At 44.4% G+C, this 21,661-nt stretch overlaps 1 protein-coding gene and 1 pseudogene across 1 annotated transcript in view; both read right to left on the reverse strand.

The window, feature by feature from the left end:
• The window catches only part of LOC124803236 (zinc finger CCCH domain-containing protein 13-like), a 331,812-nt gene that overhangs the window by 172,125 nt on the left and 138,026 nt on the right, over positions 1-21,661 (reverse strand). The gene's annotated exons all lie outside the window — the stretch shown is intronic.
• Positions 12,987-13,104, reverse strand: LOC124803716 (annotated as a pseudogene).

A 21,661-nucleotide genomic window follows, 5' to 3' on the forward strand; every position in this document is an offset into this window, starting at 1 on the left:
ATGACCGCGAAAGAAATGTAATCGCTCTGATTCAGTGTCATAATCTCTAACTTATTCATGAAGAAATACTTTCGAATATGCTTACAATTGCAGCATACTACGCTGGAAGCAGGAGAATATTTCACGCAAGAGAAGCATATACTTCTGTTATTATGATAGGCCCTTTTCTTGACAAAAAATTTTATATGGTGTCTACTGATTCGCAGATTTTTATACTTCATTTGACTTTCTGTATATGTAATTATTGTTTCTTCAAAAGACGACTGTGCTGAAGGTCCTTGACGTTTGTGCCCAAGAGGTAGAATTGCAGAATTTGCTTCTTCTGCGTTGGGAAACAGTTTTACTGCTTTTGACAGCTCCTGTGGTTTTCTCCTCAGCTACAGATTTGGTGGCTTATTTGGTACGTTAAATAATTTAGGTGTCGCATGCCGTACAAGATTCCTACGTTCCAAATTCACTGATTTGGTTGGAAATATAGCGAAAAAGATTTCACGTTGCTGAGCAGATATACGACGTCATTCTGCAAAAGGGCAGGTCTTCCGGTGTTAACTAGCCATTTTTTGTTCTTAAAGGAAAATGACGTTCTTCAGTAATATCTGTAAATGGTAAATAAACTGGAGTGTAAAATACCGTTTCATACCTCCAAGGGTCATTAGGAAATTAAAGAGAGACAAATGTGGTGTAACTTTTTAGTTATCGCCGATTTTTATTGTACTACATACGCTCGTTATTGTAAAAACTATGTTACAAATCAATATAACAGATACTATTCGCATTCATCCGATATCGTACTCAAAAATGTAATTTACTGTCCGCCTGGAGAGCGGTGTACTGGAGGTATTGCATAATACATATACGCAAAACTTCACCGGATTTTCACAGTGGTTTCAATTTCACCACCTTTCGGAGCTTAAAAACAAAGGTCAGCGAGCTACGACGGGTTGTACGAGTGTTTTGCCAACAATCGCCACCTGACGTCACCCTGTCCCGCGGCGCGCCGGAGCTACCAAAGGCTGCCCGACAACTCCTTTCCGCGCAAGCGTAAGTTCAGCCTCCTTTGGAGGGATACAAGCCCTGTTACCTCGCCTCTATGAAGAGGAGCACCGTACCAGCCCCGACAGTGACTTGCTCTGATGACGGTGGTGGAGACAGATGTCAGAAGCTTGATGAATGTATTCCAATTAACGCGATTTGGAAACCGAAAATATTTTTATAGCGGCCCAGTCATTTACCATACTTCAGAATGCCAGTTTCGTTTGGGAAGACAGGGTCCATAAAGGGTAGACAGTAGTTCACAAGTCTGTAACAAGTACATGTATAAGCTATGATTTTTCGTGGTTTCCCAGGTAACTTACTTCAGGCTAATGCCGGAGTGGTTCCTGCAAACAGATCACGGCCAGACACATCACGACCAAACCGTGTTCCCGTTGTTCCACAAATCAGGGAGATCGCGGAAAATTTTACTCCGTTCAGGTATAATGTGGCCACTGTCAGCCTTCGTGTCGGGTGTGTAAGCCTGGTGCTATAAGGCTGAGTTCGGGTCTCCAAGTAACAGAAGGCGTGGTTCGACTGACAAGGAAACTCTGTTTCGTAGTTTCACAGTGCAATGCCGATAGCCACATGTCACAGCTCTCCTGTAAACTGAAAACAATACACTACAACTACATACATACTCCGCAATCCACCACACGGTGCGTGGCGGAGGGTACCTCGTACCACAACTAGCATCTTCTCTCCCTGTTCCACTCCCAAACAGAACGAGGGAAAAATGACTGCCTATATGCCTCTGTACGAGCCTTAATCTCTCTTATCTTATCTTTGTGGTCTTTCCGCGAAATGTAAGTTGGCGGCAGTAAAATTGTGCTACAGTCAGCCTCAAATGCTGGTTCTCTAAATCTCCTCAGTAGCGATTCACGAAAAGAACGCCTCCTTTCCTTTAGACACTCCCACCCGAGTTCCTGAAGCATTTCCGTAACACTCGCGTGATGATCAAACCTACCAGTCACAAATCTAGCAGCCCGCCTCTGAATTGCTTCTATGTCCTCCCACAATCTGACCTGACAGGGATCCCAAACGCTCGAGCAGTACTCAAGAATAGGTCGTATTAGTGTTTTATAAGCGGTCTCCTTTACAGATGAACCACATCTTCCCAAAATTACGACTATCCGCCTTCCCCACAACTGCCATTACATGCTTGTCCCGCTTCATATCGCTCTGTAATGTTACGCCCAAATATTTAATCGACGTAACTGTGTCAAGCGCTACACTACTAATGGGGTATTCAAACATTACAGGATTCTTTTCCCTATTCATCTGCATTAATTTACATTTATCTATATTTAGAGTTAGCTGCCATTCTTTACACCAATCACAAATCCGGTCCAAGTCATCTTGTATCCTCCTACAGTCACTCAACGACGACACCTTCCCGTACACCACAGCATCATCAGCAAACAGCCGCACATTGCTATCCACCCTATCCAGTAGATAATTTATGTAGATAGAAAACAACAGCGGACCTACCAGACTTCCCTGGGGCACTCCAGATGATACTCTCACCTCCGATTAACACTCACCATCGAGGACAACGTACTGGGTTCTATTACTTAAGAAGTCTTCGAGCCACTCACATACTTGGGAACCAGTCCCATATGCTCGTACCTCAGTTAAGAGTCTGCAATGGGGCACCGAGTCAAACGCTTTCCGGAAGTCAAGGAATATGGCATCCGTGTGATACCCTTTAGCCATGGTGCGCAAGATATCATGTGAAAAAAGGGCGAGTTGCGTTTCGCAGGAGCGATGCTTTCTAAAGCCGTGCTGATGCATGGACAGCAACTTCTCTGTCTCAAGGCAATTCATTATATTCGAACTGAGAATACATTCGAGAATAATGAGAAAGATAGGGGACGCAAGCCTGGGGTGCGGAACAGGGAGCAGCGTGAGCATTCCGGCGTCGCGGCTTCTGTTCTGGCCTGTCGGCGTTATCCCCGGCGTGGTGCGGGTAGCGGCCCTGCTTTGCCCTGCCTGCCTGCCCTGATGTCACCGCTGCAAAGGCGCGTCGACCTTGGACACGGCACGAGTCTAGCCGTCTGCTCCCGGCTGCCTCTTACACCACTGTCTCCTTTTGTCGGCTGCAGTCTTACTTTAGCTGTGGTCATTTCTTCCTACACCGATGAAAATAGGAAGTGTTACACACTGAACAACTTCATCTACGTCTACATGACTACTCCGCAATTCATATTTAAGTGAGTGGCAGAGGGTTCGGCGTACCGTCACCACCCTGTTTCACTACCTTTCCATCGTCGAACAGCGCGTGGCAAAAACAAAAACCTAAATCTTGCCGTGCAAGCTCTGATTTCTCTTATTTTATTACGATTATCATTTCTCCTTATGCAGGTCACTGTCAACAAAAAATTCCACCTTCGGAGGGGAAAGATGGCAATTTAAATTTCGTTAGCAGCGCGGGATTAGCCGAGAGGTCTAGGACGCTGCAGTCATAGACTGGGTGGCTGGTTCCGGCGGAGGTTGGAGTCCTCAAAGGCTCTGAGCACTACGGGACTTAACTTCTGAGGTCATCAGTCCCCTAGAACATAGAACAACTTAAACCTAACTGCCCAAGGACATCACACACATCTATGCCCGAGGCAGGATTCGAACTTGCGACCGTAGCGGTCGCGCGGTTCCAGACTGAAGCGCCTAGAACCGCTCGGCCACTCCAACCGGCTTCGAGTCCTCCCTCGGGCATGTGTGTGTGTGTGTTTGTCCTTAGGATAATTTAGGTTAAGTAGTGTGTAAGCTTAGGGACTGATGACCTTGGCAGTTAAGTCCCATAAGATTTCAAAAAAATAAATAAATAAATAAATAAAATAAAATAAAAATGAAAATAATTTCGTTAAACTGTCTCGCTGATATGAAAAACGCCTGTGCTTTAATTATTGCCACCCCAACTCCCATATTATATCTGTGACGCTCACTCCTGTATTTTGCTATAATCCAGAACGAGATGCCCTTCTTTTAACTTTTTCGATGTCCTCCGTCAGTCCTGTCTAGTAAGGATCCCATGTCACACAGCAGTAGGTTGGCTGATTCGGGTGAGAGGACCAAACAGCGAGGTCGTCGGTCTCATCGGATCAGGGAAGGATGGGGAACAAAATCGACGGTGCCCTTTCAAAGGAACCATCCCGGCATTTGCCTGAAGCGATTTAGGGACGTCACGGAAAATCTAAATCAGGATGGCCGGACACGGGTTCGAACAGTCTCCTCCAGAATGCGAGTCCAGTGTGCCAACCACTGTGCCACCTCGCTCGGTCTCCAGCACAGGTCGGAGAGCGTAGTTTAGGCACACCTGTTGCATCCTCTAAGTGTTCTGCCAGTAAAAGCCAGCCGCCTTCTCCACAACAGTTTCTATGTCATGCCTCCAATTTAAGTTGTTCATGGAACTTCCAAGCAGATTAAAACTGCGCGCCAGACCGAGACTCGAACTCGAGCCCTTTGCCTGTCGCGGGTAAGTACTCTGCCGACTGAGCTTCCCAGGCACGACTCAAGGTCCTTCCTCACAGCTTCACTTGCTCCGGTATCTCGTCTGCTACTTCCCAAGATTCACAGACGCTCTCCTGCAAGTTTCACTGGATAGCTTCTGTGAAGTTTGGAAGTTAGGAGATGAGGTACTTGCGCAAGTAAAACTCTGAGGAGGGGTCGTGGTGCACACTCCGTTGCAGTGTGAAAAATTCATTGTAGAAAAATGTTCATAATTGTAATCCTAGGTATTCAAATGTTCAAATGTGCGTGAAATCTTATGGGACTTAACTGCTAAGGTCATCAGTCCCCAAGCTTACACACAATCTACATTATCCTAAGGACAAACACACACACCCATGCCCGAGGGAGGACTCGAACCTCCGCCGGGACCAGCCGCACAGTCCATGACTGCAGCGCCCAAGACCGCTCGGCTAATCCCTCGCGGCCCTAGGTATTCAGTTGACTCGTAAAACCATTGTATTTGTGTGGTTTATTGTGTAGCTGGAGTATAACGTATTCCTTTTATTACTCATATGGATGAACTCACACTTTTTATTGTTTAGCAACAACTGCCATTTTTCGTACCATACAGATACCTTCTATGAATCATTTCGCAATTTGTTTCGATCTTATGATGACTTTAGTATACCGTAAAGAACAGTATCATCTGAAAACTGTCTAAGAAGACTGTTCAGATTGTTTACTAAATAGTTTATATGGATTAAGAACAGCAGAGGAACTAAAATATTTCCTTGTAGAACGCTAGACGACTTCTCATCAAATACTAGCAACTGTGACCTTTCTGAGGGGAAATCAGGAACCCAGTCGCACAGCTGCGAGGATACTGCGTAGGCAAGCAGTTTGGGACCCCCATCACATAGGAGGAGGGAGAGAAGATCCAACGAAGAGCGGCGCGTTTCGTCAAGGGATCGTCTAGTCGTCGCGAGACCGTTACCGAGATGCTCAACGAACTCAGCTGGCAGTCAAATGGTTCAATGGCTCTGAGCACTATGGGACTTAACATCTGAGGTCATCAGTCCCCTAGACTTAGAAGTACGTAAACCTAACTAACCTAAGAACATCACACACATCCATGCCCGAGGCAAGATTCGAACCTGCGACCGTAGCGATCGCGTGGTGCTAGACTGAAGCGCCTAGAACCGCTCGGCCTAAATGGCCGGCTGGCAGTCATTACAAGAGAGACGACGTGCATCACACAGAGGTTTATTATCGATTAGAAGCAGCTTGTGAGGAATGGTATCAAAGCCGGTCAGAGTGGCCGTGCGGTTCTAGGCGCTACAGTCTGGAGCCGAACGACCGCTACGGTCGCAGGTTCGAATACTGCCTCTGGCATGGATGTGTGTGATGTCTTTAGGTTAGTTAGGTTTAATTAGTTCTAAGTTCTAGGCGACTGATGTCCTCAGAAGTTAAGTTGCATAGTGCTCGGAGCCATTTGAACCATTTTTGAATGGTATCTAAAACCTTCTGGATATCTAGAAATATGGAATCAACTTGAAATGTCTTGTCGATAGCACACATTACGTCATTGAATATCGTTTTCCTCGAGATTTTTCGTAATGTTCGAACACAGTACATGTTCAAACTGTTATTGCAAATATTGATGTCAGTCATATGAGTCTATAATTCGGTGCATTACTTCTGGTTCCGTTCTTGTGTACTGAAGTAGGCTGTGCAACTTTCCAGTTCTTAGGTATGGATCTTTTGTGGAGCGAGCAGTTGTATAGAAAGCTAAACATGGAAATATTACATGAACATACTTCGAATGGAACCTAACAGGTATACAATCTGAGCCGCTGTAAGATTTGCTTTTATTAAGTGACTTAAATTGCTTCGGTACCAAGGGTGTTTCCACGCCTATAGGATGTGTTGACTAAAATTTCATCCCTATGCGAACGTTTTTTTAGGGCAGCAAAGGGTCACTTCAACACTGCAGTCGCACTCGGAAGCAGTGAGGTGAAATTCTTGTCAAGCCATCCAGATTTTGATTTTGCATGCTTTTCTAAAATGGAGCAGATATGTAGGGGTATTTCCCAGGAAAGGGACACGGCTGATTACCTTACCCATCCTTGTCCAGTATACTTTTATACGCTGTCTCTAATGACTTCCTTGCAGGCGGGACGTTTATTTCCAATAGAAAGAAGTCAATTATATGAATACAGTTATTTGAAGATGAACCTTAGGTTCGGAACCATTAACGACGCTATCTGTAATAAATTTTATAATATTCATGACTGGTTGCTTTTTTGCTTGCACTAAGTCTGTAAACATATTTGATCATTTATCCGCGTGTGTTTGTATGTTAAATCGTAAATTACAACATACATTTAACAAGACTGATTGTATTCAGATTTCACATGGAAACAGTGTCTCACTGGACAGAGCCAGAAAAAGATTAATAATAATTTTAATAAATTGATATAAACACCTTGTCTTGGTTACACAAGGTTACACGTAATTGACAACCACATCGCTTTACAAAATTTGTCTTCACTACAGAATTCAGTCGTTACTATGTAGTGACATACGTGTGTGGACAACGAATATTGTAGTTACACTACTATTGGTTTGACTAAGTTCTCAAATTACTAATTAATCGCTTTGAGTTTAACACACAAACAACTTATTTCAGTTGGACACTGGTGGAAAATTCACGTTTTTGTAAACTACCACTAAGACAGACTAGCATTGAAGCTATAAAGCTGAACTTTCAAATCCTGCCTACGTATAAGTAATAGATTGAAATTGTAGGAAGATATGGACAATACGTTCGGATTTGAGGAGCATTCTCCTGGTGCTAATTTTTGTTCTACTCGTTTTTATCCAATCTCTCGCCCTATTCTGGTTTCCTGTTTCTCTAAATTTTCTTTTATGGTAATCATCGTCTGTCTTCGATTCCTCTCTGTCACATCCTTTTTTTGTGGTTTTAACTGCTAATTTATAATAGCTCTTTATGTATCAACAATCGCCTTTTTGTGATGCGTTTGTTACATATGTATAAGTCTGTTATACATACGAGTAGTTCAAATATAAGCACACACAGTAAGTAATAACAAATATAACTACAAAGATGCCTAATTCAGAACTGTTTGTAATTCGCATGTACTATAACAGAATGCGTAATTTGAAAGAGCTGCATACAAATGAAAATATATATGTATTACAGGTCACTGATGATGCCCTTAATAAAATGAGGCGAAAGGGGAGTGGCAAAACAAATACTGCTTTTATTCAGTTGAAAACAAACGGCCCTAACGTAAAAATTATTAACATAGTATTAATAACAACTGAGGATTGACAGATCAAAGACAATAAAGTTGTTAGTTCAAGTTCATTCGCCTGTTTTCATTTTGCTTTTCTCTTTCAGTTTAGTTCTTCGCTGCTTTCTTTCTAGTGGCAAGACACAACGGACGAAACTTCTCATGTTTGAAAGTGTGTATTATCGTAACTCGCAATCGTTGCGCGGGTTCACAGCCAATGCAGTATTTCACAAGAATAGTGTCCGAAGCTCGTGGTCTAGTGGTTAGCGTTGCTGCCTTTGGATCACGGGGTCGCGGGTTCGATTCCTTGCCGGGTTGGGGATTTGCTCTGCCCGGCGACAGGGTGTGTCGTATTCTTCGTCATCATCATCAGCATGCGTGACAGTGGCAAAATTGGACTGTGAAAAAATTGGGTCTTTGTACGGGCGCTGATGACCGCGCAGTTGAGCGTGCCACAAACCAAACATCATTACATGAATAGCACAGTGACCTGATGGCTGAATAATAAGGCTGACTTCGTCTTGGTGCGTCTCGATTGTGAGCGTAGGTCATAGGGAATGACTCAATTTTGTCGGCAATCTCATGGGCGATGGAAATGCTAATTAAAGCCGGGTGTGCGCAGGCGGCGTGATCTCAGAGAACGGTATCGGCGTGAGTGGGTTACCGTTAGCGACAAGCCTGCCTGGTTAACTTGTTTCTGATCTACCCAGAGACGACGGTTTCGACTTGCTGTTCCCTTTCTACCTGGCGTCCCTGCTCACACCAACGCACCAGTTACGGCCGCTCGACGTGTGGGACGGTGGCCACCAAATGTCACCGCGGTTCCAGTAGCTTTCAGCAGCAGCCGTGATACTGCGCAGCACATCTCTGGTTCACGCTAGGTACTTGCTTCGAAAAGAAGACAGCTTTGCAGCCCGCTGTGCTGAACATCTTGAAAGTCTCTAATTCGAGTTCATCGCTGTTTTCCTTCCATTCGTCTTGCCAAGCCCGCTGTTTTTAGTTGTGCATAATCGCTGCCGCCAGTTGTCACGACAGTAGAGTTGCATACAGGAACAGAAATATTCAAATTCAATTCTGTCTTGATTTAAGCCTTCTACGTATCACGACGGGGAAATATCATGAATGTTACGGAAACGAGCAATTAAACAGAGAACTGACTCGTGGAGATAACATCTTGGACCTACTGATAACAAACAGACCCGAACTTCTCGACTCTATATCTACAGAACAGGGAATCAGTGATCATAAGGCCGTTGCAGCATCCCTGAATATGGAAGTTAGTAGGAATATAAAAAAGGGAGGAAGGTTTATCTGTTTAGCAAGAGTAATAGAAGGCAGATTTCAGACTACCTAACAGATCAAAACGAAAATTTCTGTTCCAACACTGACAATGTTGAGTGTTTATGGAAAAAGTTCAAGGCAATCGTAAAATGCGTTTTAGACAGGTACGTGCCGAGTAAAACTGTGAGGGACGGGAAAAACCCACCGTGGTACAACAACAAAGTTAGGAAACTACTGCGAAAGCAAAGAGAGCTCCACTCCAAGTTTAAACGCAGCCAAAACCTCTCAGACAAACAGAAGCTAAACGATGTCAAAGTTAGCGTAAGGAGGGCTATGCGTGAAGCGTTCAGTGAATTCGAAAGTAAAATTCTATGTACCGACTTGACAGAAAATCCTAGGAAGTTCTGGTCTTACGTTAAATCAGTAAGTGGCTCGAAACAGCATATCCAGACACTCCGGGATGATGATGGCATTGAAACAGAGGATGACACGCGTAAAGCTGAAATACTAAACACCTTTTTCTAAAGCTGGTTCACAGAGGAAGACCGCACTGCAATTCCTTCTCTAAATCCTCGCACAAACGAAAAAATGGCACACATCGAAATAAGTAGCCAAGGAATAGAAAAGCAACTGGAATCACTCAACAGAGATAAGTCCACTGGACCTGACGGGATACCAATTCGATTCTACACAGAGTACGCGAAAGAACTTGCCCCCCTTCTAACAGCCGTGTACCGCAAGTCTCTAGAGGAACGGAAGGTTCCAAATGATTGGAAAAGAGCACAGGCAGTTCCAGTCTTCAAGAAGGGTCGTCGAGCAGATGCGCAAAACTATAGAACTATATCTCTGACGTCGATCTGTTGTAGAAATTTAGAACATGTTTTTTGCTCGAGTATCATGTCGTTTTTGGAAACCCAGAATCTACTATGTAGGAATCAACATGGATTCCGGAAACAGCGATCGTGTGAGACCCAACTCGCTTTATTTGTTCAGGAGACCCAGAAAATATTAGATACAGGCTCCGAGGTAGATGCTATTTTTCTTGACTTCCGGAAGGCGTTCGATACAGTTCCGCACTTTCGCCTGATAAACAAAGTATGAGCCTACGGAATATCAGACCAGCTGTGTGGCTGCATTGAAGAGTTTTTAGCAAACAGAACACAGCATGTTGTTATCAATGGAGAGACGTCTACAGACGTTAAAGTAACCTCTGGCGTGCCACAGGGGAGTGTTATGGGACCGTTGCTTTTCACAATGTATATAAATGACCTAGTAGATAGTGTCGGAAGTCCCATGCGGCTTTTCGCGGATGATGCTGTAGTATACAGAGAAGTTGCAGCATTAGAAAATTGAGGCGAAATGCAGGAAGATCTGCAGCGGATAGGCACTTGGTGCAGGGAGTGGCAACTGACCCTCAATATAGACAAATGTAATGTATTGCGAATACATAGAAAGAAGGATCCTTTATTGTATGATTATATGATAGCGGAACAAACACTGGTAGCAGTTACTTCTGTAAAATATCTGGGAGTATGCGTGCGGAACGATTTGAAGTGGAATGATCATATAAAATTAATTGTTGGTAAGGCGGGTGCCAGGTTGAGATTCATTGGGAGAGTGCTTAGAAAATGTAGTCCATCAACAAAGGAGGTGGCTTACAAAACACTCGTTCGACCTATACTTGAGTATTGCTCATCAGTGTGGGATCCGTACCAGATCGGGTTGACGGAGGAGATAGAGAAGATCCAAAGAAGAGCGGCGCGTTTCGTCACATGGTTATTTGGAAACCGTGATAGCGTTACAGAGATGTTTAACAAACTCAAGTGGCAGACTCTGCAAGAGAGGCGCTCTGCATCGCGGTGTAGCTTGCTGTCCAGGTTTCGAGAGGGTGTGTTTCTGTATGAGGTATCGAATATATTGCTTCCCCCTACTTATACCTCCCGAGGAGATCACGAATGAAAAATTATAGAGATTAGAGCGCGCACGGAGGCTTTCAGACAGTCGTTCTTCCCGCGAACCATACACGACTGGAACAGGAAAGGGAGGTAATGACAGTGGCACGTAAAGTGCCCTCCGCCACACATCGTTGGGTGGCTTGCGGAGTATAAATGTAGATGTAGATGTATCCCATATTGGTACCAGTTCATGAACGCGCTCGATCGCTAATGACCACAACGTCGACATCACGGTTAACTCTGTCCTCTTTTTCACAAATAAAGAGGACCTTAACGACACTAGTATGTTACCTGTCTGAAAGTACCTGGTTCGGTTCCCGACGTCGGAAGTAACTTCCATCACCAGTATGTAACTGGTGAGCGGAAGGGAAAAGGAGGTGTTGGTCGCTGGCTTTGCTGCCCGTGTGTATACTATTCGAGGGAAGTAGGCTGCATGCCATTCTGTCATCATAGCCGTTGAGTTAATACTACTAGACTGTGGTAAACACAATAATCCAAGAACAGGGAATGAATTCGCAACTGCGAATATGAACTACCATCGGCTGGAATGAAGGCAATAAGAATTTGTGCCGGACCAGGACTCGAACCCGAATTTGCCGCTTTACGCGAGCGGTCGCCTAAACTTCAGCTATCTGTGCACGAATCACTGCAAAATCCGAACTTCCATATGTCGTCGTCCAGGAGTCACGTCCTGCACTCGTAAGTTACGTATATTTATTTCGCATCCAAGAACAATTGCAGCGTACAAAAAAAAAAAAAAAGTACGGGTTATTATTCTCCTGGAGTCGCTCTTAGCCCCATGAGTAGGTCCACTAGCATATGTATTTGCCGTTTCATCCATCTCTCGAAAAGGAAACTTTGAAATTAGGGGAGCTTATATATAATCTCAAAAACTTGGGGCTTTTATTCAATCCCGTACATCTGTCCGCTTGTTTTAATAAAATTTGGTTATGTAATACAGCTTTTTGTGTTTTGTAATGAGATCAGGCTAGTGTGTTCGTATCATTAAGTGACATAATTATATCTCGTCAATGGGCTTTCCCTGAAACCAATAAAAAATAAAAATAAAATGAAATGTACTAGCTGAACGTTTAGTGGAGGCAAACAAGCACGTAACATCATGTGGGATGCACGTCCGATGGCTGCTGTAATCTGATGCCACGTCAGCCGCTCAGCGCTGTCGATTGTTTCGGAGATTTCCAGGCCACGTGTCAGCGGTCACGGCCGCAACACGACCGTGGCCTAGTCTGGTGCTTTGTCGACCCTCGTGTTTGGTAACACACGCGGGGACCCGGCGGAAGGAGGAACACTGAAAGTCTGTTCAGCTTTGTAGGCGGCTTCTTCCTTTCATAGCAGCCCTGCTCCCATACTCATGTCTAGACGTGAACCATCTTTGCTGTAACTGGATGTAACCACCATCCTACTGCAACACGTAGAGCGGTGTACACGTTTGGGGGCGTTCTCCGCAGTCGTTGTCCCGTTGCGACAGGTGACGAGCGTGAACTTCGATTACTTGGCTAAACACGATGCAATACACAATTTATCTTTAAGACAGAAACTGTGCTAAGAAGAATGATCTACACCCTTGTACAGACACCAGAGAGTATCCTAATAATTTCAACGGTGAGCTAAAACTCAAATCCATCCTTCAGCAAACATCTGTCAGCGTCATGGGAAGGTTCATTGCGAAATGAGGAAGCTGGATCTGCCCCAAAGATTTAATGCTGTGTTACTTCTTATCTAAACTCCGTACGAATAGGCCTTGGAAGGCCCAATGGTACCGACCGGCCGCCGTGTCATCCTCAGCCCACAGGCGTCACTGGATGCGGATACGGAGGGGCATGTGGTCAGCATACCGCTCTCCCGGGCGTATTTCAGTTTATGTGACCGGAGGTGCTACTTCTCGATCAAGTAACTCCTCAGTTTGCCTCACAAGGGCTGAGTGCACCCCGCTTGCCAACAGCGCTCGGCAGACCGGGTGATCACCCATCCAAGTGCTAACCCAGCCCCACAGTGCTTAACTTCGGTGATCTGACGGGAACCGGTGTAACCATTGCGGCAAGGGCGTTGGCATAAAGAGGGTCTGAGGCTCTAGAATAACAGCATTTGGCAAGTGTAACTAAGCAGGGTGGAATATGTAAGCGCACTGCGAATATCAGTATATAATCGACACATTCTTTATTTTCCGTTAATGTTGCCTATACGGTACTGTCACAACGCTGCTATGATCTGAACGATCGCTGAACGCATTTTCGGAGAAGAAACCTGTGTGAAAGGCAGTGGTTTTAGTAATGACAGTTCGTACCTACCGATCGGTGCTTCGGAACGAATGCTGTAACCGGAAAAAGTATTTAAAATTTCACCTGTTGTCTTTCTTTCACAGTTCCTGGCTCGGCTGGTGGGTGGAAGAGATTGGGGGTTGGGGGGATCCTGCTTTAGAGTGGTGCGTCACTTCCGAACGCTCTTTCCGTCCCCTTCGTGACAAGAAGATGACGTCACAGGCCAAAAGTAGCGTACATGGTGGAGGCTATACTCAACTGCAGTCGTGACCCGGAGGATGAAGCCAATACGTGGAATGTTAAATTTTTGTTTCGTATTGAACCAAATTCTCGAACGTCTGAGAGATGTGTGCGTCACACTATTAGCTTAGTACAAATTAATAACAAAACGGATTTTTAAGGCTTTGGGCGAATTACCAGAAACCTAAAATCTTTTGCACACGAAGAGAGATCGCCGTTGAAATAGGAGGAAGACAATGCCCCCGACATCTCGTTCTTCATCGCTGCGAACCTGTCTGCATTAATGGCAAACGTGTTCTCTTCGTGTATGCAATAACTGATGAAGTCATTACACCGACGCACTTCAGTTGGACGCGTCAGAAGGAAATTATTCTGCGGGTGGAGGAAACTACCTGTGCTGGAGACTGCTACGGACCACCCGCTCACACACAGGCCTGAGGCTGGAAACAAGCAACATTAGACACTTTTTTGCGGTTTTCTGTCCAGCTGTCAGAATGAGTAATAGCGTAATTAGGAGAAACCGCCAGCGCACTTCATCCACAATGGTCTCAGAGACGCTTGGAGCAAAACAGCCTGCAAGGTTAACGCCTGCGTCAGGGATTCTGATACATTGCTGCCAGGACATTTATCATACTAGTGGCGCACGCACGCAAATTGCACGTGAAGTTATTTAATAGCGAGAGACACGACCGTATCTGTGAAATGCATTGCGTACAAGTGCGTTATTTAGAACGCAGTTAACGGTGCTTTCAATCAAAATTCATGAAACCTTCTATGTTCTATTTCCCTCTCAGAAGGTTTTTAGTTTCAGTAAATCACTATGAGGAACGCCGTCACTGGCATAGGTGACCCGTTTAGGTCGTTTCTTCTGATTCATTCGTGTGTAGTGTGTGGTCAAAGCTGACGTTATCAGCTGGCCCATTCGCTGTGGTACGCGAAACGAGACAGACACATAAGAAATATGTATGCTAAATCATAGCGATGGATTATTCTGACGTTCTGGAAGACAAAAAAAAAAAAAAAAAAAAAAAGAACGATGGACGGAAGATATGGATATAATATTTTGTCGACGATGAGTTCATTAGAGACGGAGCGAAAGCTCAGATAGGTCAGGATGTGCAAAGAAATCAGCCGTTTCCTTTTCAGAAGAATTATCGCAGCATTCATCTTAATTGTTTTTGGGAAACGAAGGAAACCTACATTGGTATGGCTCGACGGGGGTTTGGAGCTCGACTATCAAGAAGGCACTCTGTGCCTTAACCACTGCGTCACCTCGCTTGGTCGTTCCAGACGAGGATGAACTAGAGGAGTAAAGATGGTTAAACGTGAACACTACCAGTAACTTACTTGCTTCATACGAGGAATCTATGGTTTCCGAGCAATTATCATCAAGAAATTTGATGCTTTGTATTAGGCCGTCGCTAAATACACGAAAAATGGAAATATCATAATTGCAAAGAATTATAATTCAAATTAATTACTGGATGCTATAGTAGTATGACATTTAGTGGTACTGTTTCTAGAGATTAGTACGTGATGTTGCGCAGTGGTTATCACACAGAATTCGCAAGATGGAAGAAGGCGGTTCAGATCCTCGGCTGACTATCCAAATTCCTTGGTTTCCTCAAATTTCTCACGGCAAATGCCTCCAAAAAGGTTTTGACCCGTGTCCTTCCCCCATCCTCTCCCCACACTCTGCTTCTCCATTGTCCTTGACGCAGACTGATGTTAAAACCTGAACTCCCATTCTTTGCTTCTAGACACTGTGCTTTTGCAACTTTGAACTTCTGCTGCAGAAGACCTCATTTAAATAATTTCTAATGACTTTCTTTACAAAGGTCGTTGTTCCCACACTTTCTGCAGTTGGAAGTAGTAAATTAAACAAATATAGTAATATGGTACAAGACTTTCGAATGGCAACACGTAGCTTGGTGATAAATTTCACTCAATTTATCAATAAGATTCTCATTTTATACAAGTGGACTAGGTGGGTCTCGTTTCAGAACTTTCCGACATATAAATAGAATGTGGTCACAAGAGAATCCAACTCGGGTCTTTCGCTTTAGTAATAAGCAACACTAACCTTTAGGCCTAGTATTAGTTGAAAAGCTAGAGTTCCAACAACTCTACCCAAAGCATGGCTAGCAAGTGTTGACATGTTCCTGCTACATTCTGTGACACTAAGGGATTTGTTAGATAAGCAGGGGTAACGCTGTAAGTTGATAGCAGTTTCTTGACATAATATGGTCACAACATAATATCTGAGATCGAGTTTTAGATTTACCTGTGGGGTACTTTAGAAACAGCTCCCTCAAAATAGCGAGGTCGCAACTCAGTCTTCGGATGGGACACGGTGGCTGGAGGATCTGCAATGCTGTCATTCACAGTTAACACTACGCGTTGGCTGAGTTAGCATCGTGACTCCATTGTTGAAACACTATTCAAGAGTAATGCCCGGAATTAAACATCATTCTATAGGACCATGAGAGTTTCTTAATGCGCTCCAGTTGTTCAAAAAATGGTTCAAATGGCTCTGATCACTATGGGACTCAACTTCTGAGGTCATCAGTCCCCTAGAACTTAGAACTACTTAAACCTAACTAACCTAAGGACATCACACACATCCATGCCAGAGGCAGGATTCGAACCTGCGACCGTAGCGGTCTCACGGTTCCAGACTGCAGCGCCTAGAACCGCACGGCCACTCCGACCGGCTCCAGTTGTTGATTTAAACAATATTCTGCTGCGAACATGACTGTTACTGTGTCAACATTAGAATCAAATCCAGATCTTTGAACTCAGGGAATTAGAGGGCCTGGGAAATTTCAGTCTCTGAAAATATCGACACAAGGCATTCCGCAAGGCAACGTGCCGTTGTCCTTGGGAGATCCGATCGTAGTGCTGCACCAGCGGGTTGGGATTTCTCCCTATCAGTTGATCTTCAGTAATAAGTCGGAGAGCCTGGGAAAGCCAGAGAACTTCTTGTCGGGAAGTCCAAGAACGCGTACCCGAGGTGCTATTGTGCCGATTACCGACGAGGCAAGTTTTGAGCTGCACGACGCCGTAAACAGAGAAACTTTTCTGTACATCAAAGTCCATTCTCTGCAAACGACTGTGAAATGCAAGGCATGGGGTACTTCACCCTGTACAATTGATTAGATTTTCTTCTGACTCCATTCACACGTAAGATTTGGGAAAAACAACAACTTAAATGGCTGACTCTTGAACATGCCTTGTGAACATCACAATCGTCCGTTTATGCCATGCGTGTATAAGACTTATACATGCCACCGCGATAAAATAGGAAACAGTGTCGTGCTATGAAAGCCAGTAGAGTGCGTCTACAATTTATAAAACGTATAAAGAATAGCAGATGATAATGTTTGCCTTGGATAACCTCATCAACCTCTCTGGCGTAATAAACATATAAACCGCCGCCAGAGAGAAAGTTGACACTCTTTTGTTTCGCTGTACGAGAAGGAAGTTGTTCCGTAATAGCATCTCTGACGCTTACCGTTTGTAAAACGAAAACGTGTGTTTTGTAAATGTATTATTTTTTGCTTAATTTCAAAATACAATTCAACAGTTAAAATATTAACCTACTTCGTTTCTTTCTGAAAAGCTCGTCTCCCCTAATTATTGAGCAAATACTTTATTATAACAGCCATAAGCCATTGCAGATCGCTGCTGGATCGCGGCCGTAAACCGCTAATATCTTTATATTTATGTAATAATTTGCAGGCTTCACCTGTCTTCTTGAACAATATTACAGGAATAAAAAGCAGTAGAATATTTAGTCTTGTAATGATATAAACCATGAGTGCTCAGGAATAATTTTTCTTTGCCTACGTAGTAAAATGCTCTGACTTGATCGATTTCGCTACACGAAATCTGATAAAAGTGAATGTTTTATTAAAGAATTAACTTGAAGACAAATATTGAACAGATAACCGAAGTCGAGTTTTTTTTCATTCTGGATGCTTTTTTTGTACTGGCAATCCCTCTCGATAGTGTACATTGTATGTCGAGCAAACCAAAACAATTTTATACTACTGACGTCATATATATGAAGCTCTGCCAGGCATATTTGTTTGCAAGATTAATTTTTAACAAGACTTCAAAACCTTTTGCTCACGTAATGTCAAATCATTAACAGTGACAAATGCTAGACAATTTTCTGTGCTTTGTCGCTGTATTGTTTTCACATGCCGAACAGCTGCGGCGCGTGTGTATGTAGATCATTATAGGCAATTCCGGTCGCGGAACCACAGACCAAATAAGATGAATATGATCATTCATTCTTAAACATTAGATATAAAATAAATGGAAATACAAATGAACTCTAAGAGAGGGAAGGTCACTTCACATCACAAAGCCCTTTGATACAATCAGATGCGCTGTAGTCGAGTTTAGCGTACAGGGTTTTGTTCCAGATTTGTTAGGCACTCAAATATTAAACAGAACCATAACGATCCAAAATGGTTGGATTTGAAAAAAGAAAGTATGAGGCTGATGTGCCACGTCTTTCCGATAGTGCAAAATACCGCGAACTACAAGAGAGGCTACGTGGTTCGAAGACAGTCCACACAATTCACACTTGATTCTCGATTTAGAGAGACATATTCGCCAAGTATCGTACCTCTTTGCGTAATGACGTTGTCAGGGTCTTTCGATCCGGTAATGCAAGTGCGTGTGTTTATGTGTGTTTGCATGGCTTTTCGTTTCTGGAGACATCTGGATGCTTGTTAGGAAGTCTCGTCAGTGGTGAAATCATCATAAATTTTATTCCGATTTCAGGATGTTAGTACTGAGTGAATATGAGGTTTGCACTAACGCTTTATGCAGAGGTAATTACAGAGATATTCTCGTGATTTAATTCGATCGATAGTTCAATTGGAGCCACTTCTGGTTCGAGCAACTAATTCAACTCACAAGCATTTTTTAGTATTACTAAATTATTTTTAAATTACAGAAGGTAATCAGAACGAGATTTTCACTCTGCAGCGGAGTGTGCGGTGATATGAAATTTCCTGGCCGGACCGAGACTCGAACTCGGGACCTTTGCCTGTCGCGGGCAAATGCTCTAGCAACTGAGGTACCCAAGCACGACTCACGCCCCGTCCTCACAGCTTTACTTCTGCCAGTATTTGGAATGTAGGGGGACGAGATACTGGCAGAAGTAAAGCTGGGAGGACGGGGCGTGAGTCGTGCTTGGGCAGCTCAGTTGGTAGAGCACTTGCCCGCAAAAGGCAAAGGTCCCGAGTTCGATTCTCGGCCCGGCACACAGTTTTTATCTGCCAGGAAGTTTCCTACAGAAGGAAAGTTTGCCTCCAATTTTTCTGGGCAGCAGCTGATCTGTCGTTTGGTTATTACGAAATGGTTCAAATGGCTCTGAGCACTATGGGACTCAACTGCTGTGGTCATAAGTCCCCTAGAACTTAGAACTACTTAAACCTAACCAACCTAAGGACAGCACACAACACCCAGCCATCACGAGGCAGAGAAAATCCCTGACCCCGCCGGGAATCGAACCCGGGAACCCGGGCTTTGGTTATTACGTTCCGTGACAATGTTACATTGTTAGGGAACACCCAACAGTAGATAATTCTAGATGCTAAAAAATGTCCGTTACGTTACGTGTGTGTGTGTCAGAGATGAATCATTCCCGCAGACAGTCCGATAGCTTAATAATATTATTCCATTTGGGGTTTACTGACTTCCCATTAAGGGCATCCTTAATTAGGGCAATTTCAAGTGGAGCTTTAATGTCCACTGCTACCAGCGAAGGCGCACCCAGTTTAACAGACACCATACAAAGCGGCGCAGGCTTAAGAATGAAGGTCTCGGCCGAATCATTCACTTTTGGGAAAAGTGGGTAGAGAAGGACCACCACCAATTTTTATAGTGGCAGTTTGTTTTTCTTTGAGGTGATAATTAAAAGTTTATGACCCCCCTCTGGTATTCCTCCGCTCGTGGTGGCAGCTGCAGCCGACGGGTACGCACAACGGAGAGGAAAGTGGTCGCGCAGACGGAGCCCGTACCGAGCGACCGCAGGGAAAGTGGCGGCCAGGCCGTGGCGTGCCGCATCGCACCACGCCGCGCCGGCTCCAGGAAGTCCAGCAGGCCGGCTGGAGTCTGGAAGACAGGCGGCGGGCTGCGCTGTCGATCTCCCCGCCTTCCTGCTGTCCGAAGAGTTTCTCAACTCACTGTAAAGTAGACTACAGCCCTTCTGTCAGCCTACCATGTAACGCAACCGCTACGCGAGCCACTATGGAGTGCGTGGCAGACGGTACTTTCCACGTTGCCACGTACTACGGCGTCTTCCAGCAAGCCATATGGAACTGTAGTATATGGAGTGTTCAAATACGAAGGTACGTAACGTCATAACAACCAAACCGATTGAAATGTGCGTATGCCGCTTTGGCATAACGTAGTGAGGTATCTACAGACGCGAATCTAGCGTCGTCAACACCCCCCAAAAAATTCGAGGCTGTGTCCTCACCAGGCAAGGTGATACTTTTTTTTTGTACGTCCGCCGGCCGGAGTAGCCGAGCGGTTCTAGGCGCTACAGTATGGAACCGCGCAACAGATACGGTCGCAGGTTCGAATACTGCCTCGGGCATGGATGTGTGTAATGTCCTTAGGTTAGTTAGGTTTAAGTAGTTCTAAGTTCTAAGAGACTGATGACCTCAGAAGTTAAGTCCCATAGTGCTCAGAGCCACTCCATTTCGGAAATCGTCAGGAAATTGGGTATTCCGAGACCTACAGTGCCAGGCATTACCTCGCACCACAGACAACGCAGTGGTCGCCGGCGTTTACTTAACAACCGAGAGCAGTGGCTCAGATAAGTCCCGATTTCAGGTGGTAAGAGCTAATGGGAGGGTTCGGGGATGGGGCAGACCTCAAGAGTCCTTGAACTCAAGTTGTCAACAAGGTACTGTGCAAGCTGGTGGTGGTTCCGTAATTATGTAGGCTGTGTTGATATGGAATGTGCTGCGTCCTCTGGTCCAACTGAACCGATCGTTGACGGGAAATGGTTACGTTCTGCTGCCTAGAGACCATTTGCAGCCATTCATGGACTTCATGTTGCGGAACAACGATGGAATTTCTGTGGATAACAATGTGCCTTGTCATCAGGTGCTAGTTGTTCGCGATTAGTTTGAACATTGGGGACAATTCGAGCGAGTGATCTGGTCACCCAGATAGTACGCCATGAATATCGTCGAACATCTATGAGACATAATCGAGAGGTCAGTCAGTGCACAAAATCCTTAAACGGCAACACTTATGGGCGGCTGTAAAGGCAGCATGGCTCAATATTTCTGAAGGGGACTTCCGAATTGTTGAGCTGCTTCACTGTGGCGAGCAAAAGGCAGTTCGATACGGTAATAGAAGACACCCCATGAATTTGGTCACCGCAGTGTACGTATGAATGTTGGGTAACCTGTGGCACTGCCTGTCAGTAGTTACAAGTTGATTGAATTATCTCATTTTCATAAGACCGAAGGAGCGATCTCTTACTTCCCAAAAGCATTCAACAGACTAGGTCGCATAAGTAGTTGTTTATTTAAGTCAACCGGTTTCGACAGACTTTGCCGTCATCTTCAGGTCTTAATAAGCTTTTTGTCATGGAACATTTTCATATTACGTTGGACATCACACCAAGTTGACATGTGGGTAAAATTCAGCACATTATAAAAGGTGTGTCATAACTGAAATATTCATAAAACATTTAAAAACATAAAGCACTATATATATATATATATATATATATATATATATATATATATATATATGTATATATACACTCTTGGAAATTGAAATAAGAACGCCGTGAATTCATTGTCCCAGGAAGGGGAAACTTCATTGACACATTCCTGGGGTCAGATACATCACATGATCACACTGACAGAACCACAGGCACATAGACACAGGCAACAGAGCATGCACAATGTCGGCACTAGTACAGTGTATATCCACCTTTCGCAGCAATGCAGGCTGCTATTCTCCCATGGAGACGATCGTAGAGATGCTGGATGTAGTCCTGTGGAACGGCTTGCCATGCCATTTCCACCTGGCGCCTCAGTTGGACCAGCGTTCGTGCTGGACG

Source organism: Schistocerca piceifrons, chromosome 6 (assembly GCF_021461385.2).
Source record: "Schistocerca piceifrons isolate TAMUIC-IGC-003096 chromosome 6, iqSchPice1.1, whole genome shotgun sequence".
Classification (NCBI taxonomy): domain Eukaryota; kingdom Metazoa; phylum Arthropoda; class Insecta; order Orthoptera; family Acrididae; genus Schistocerca; species Schistocerca piceifrons.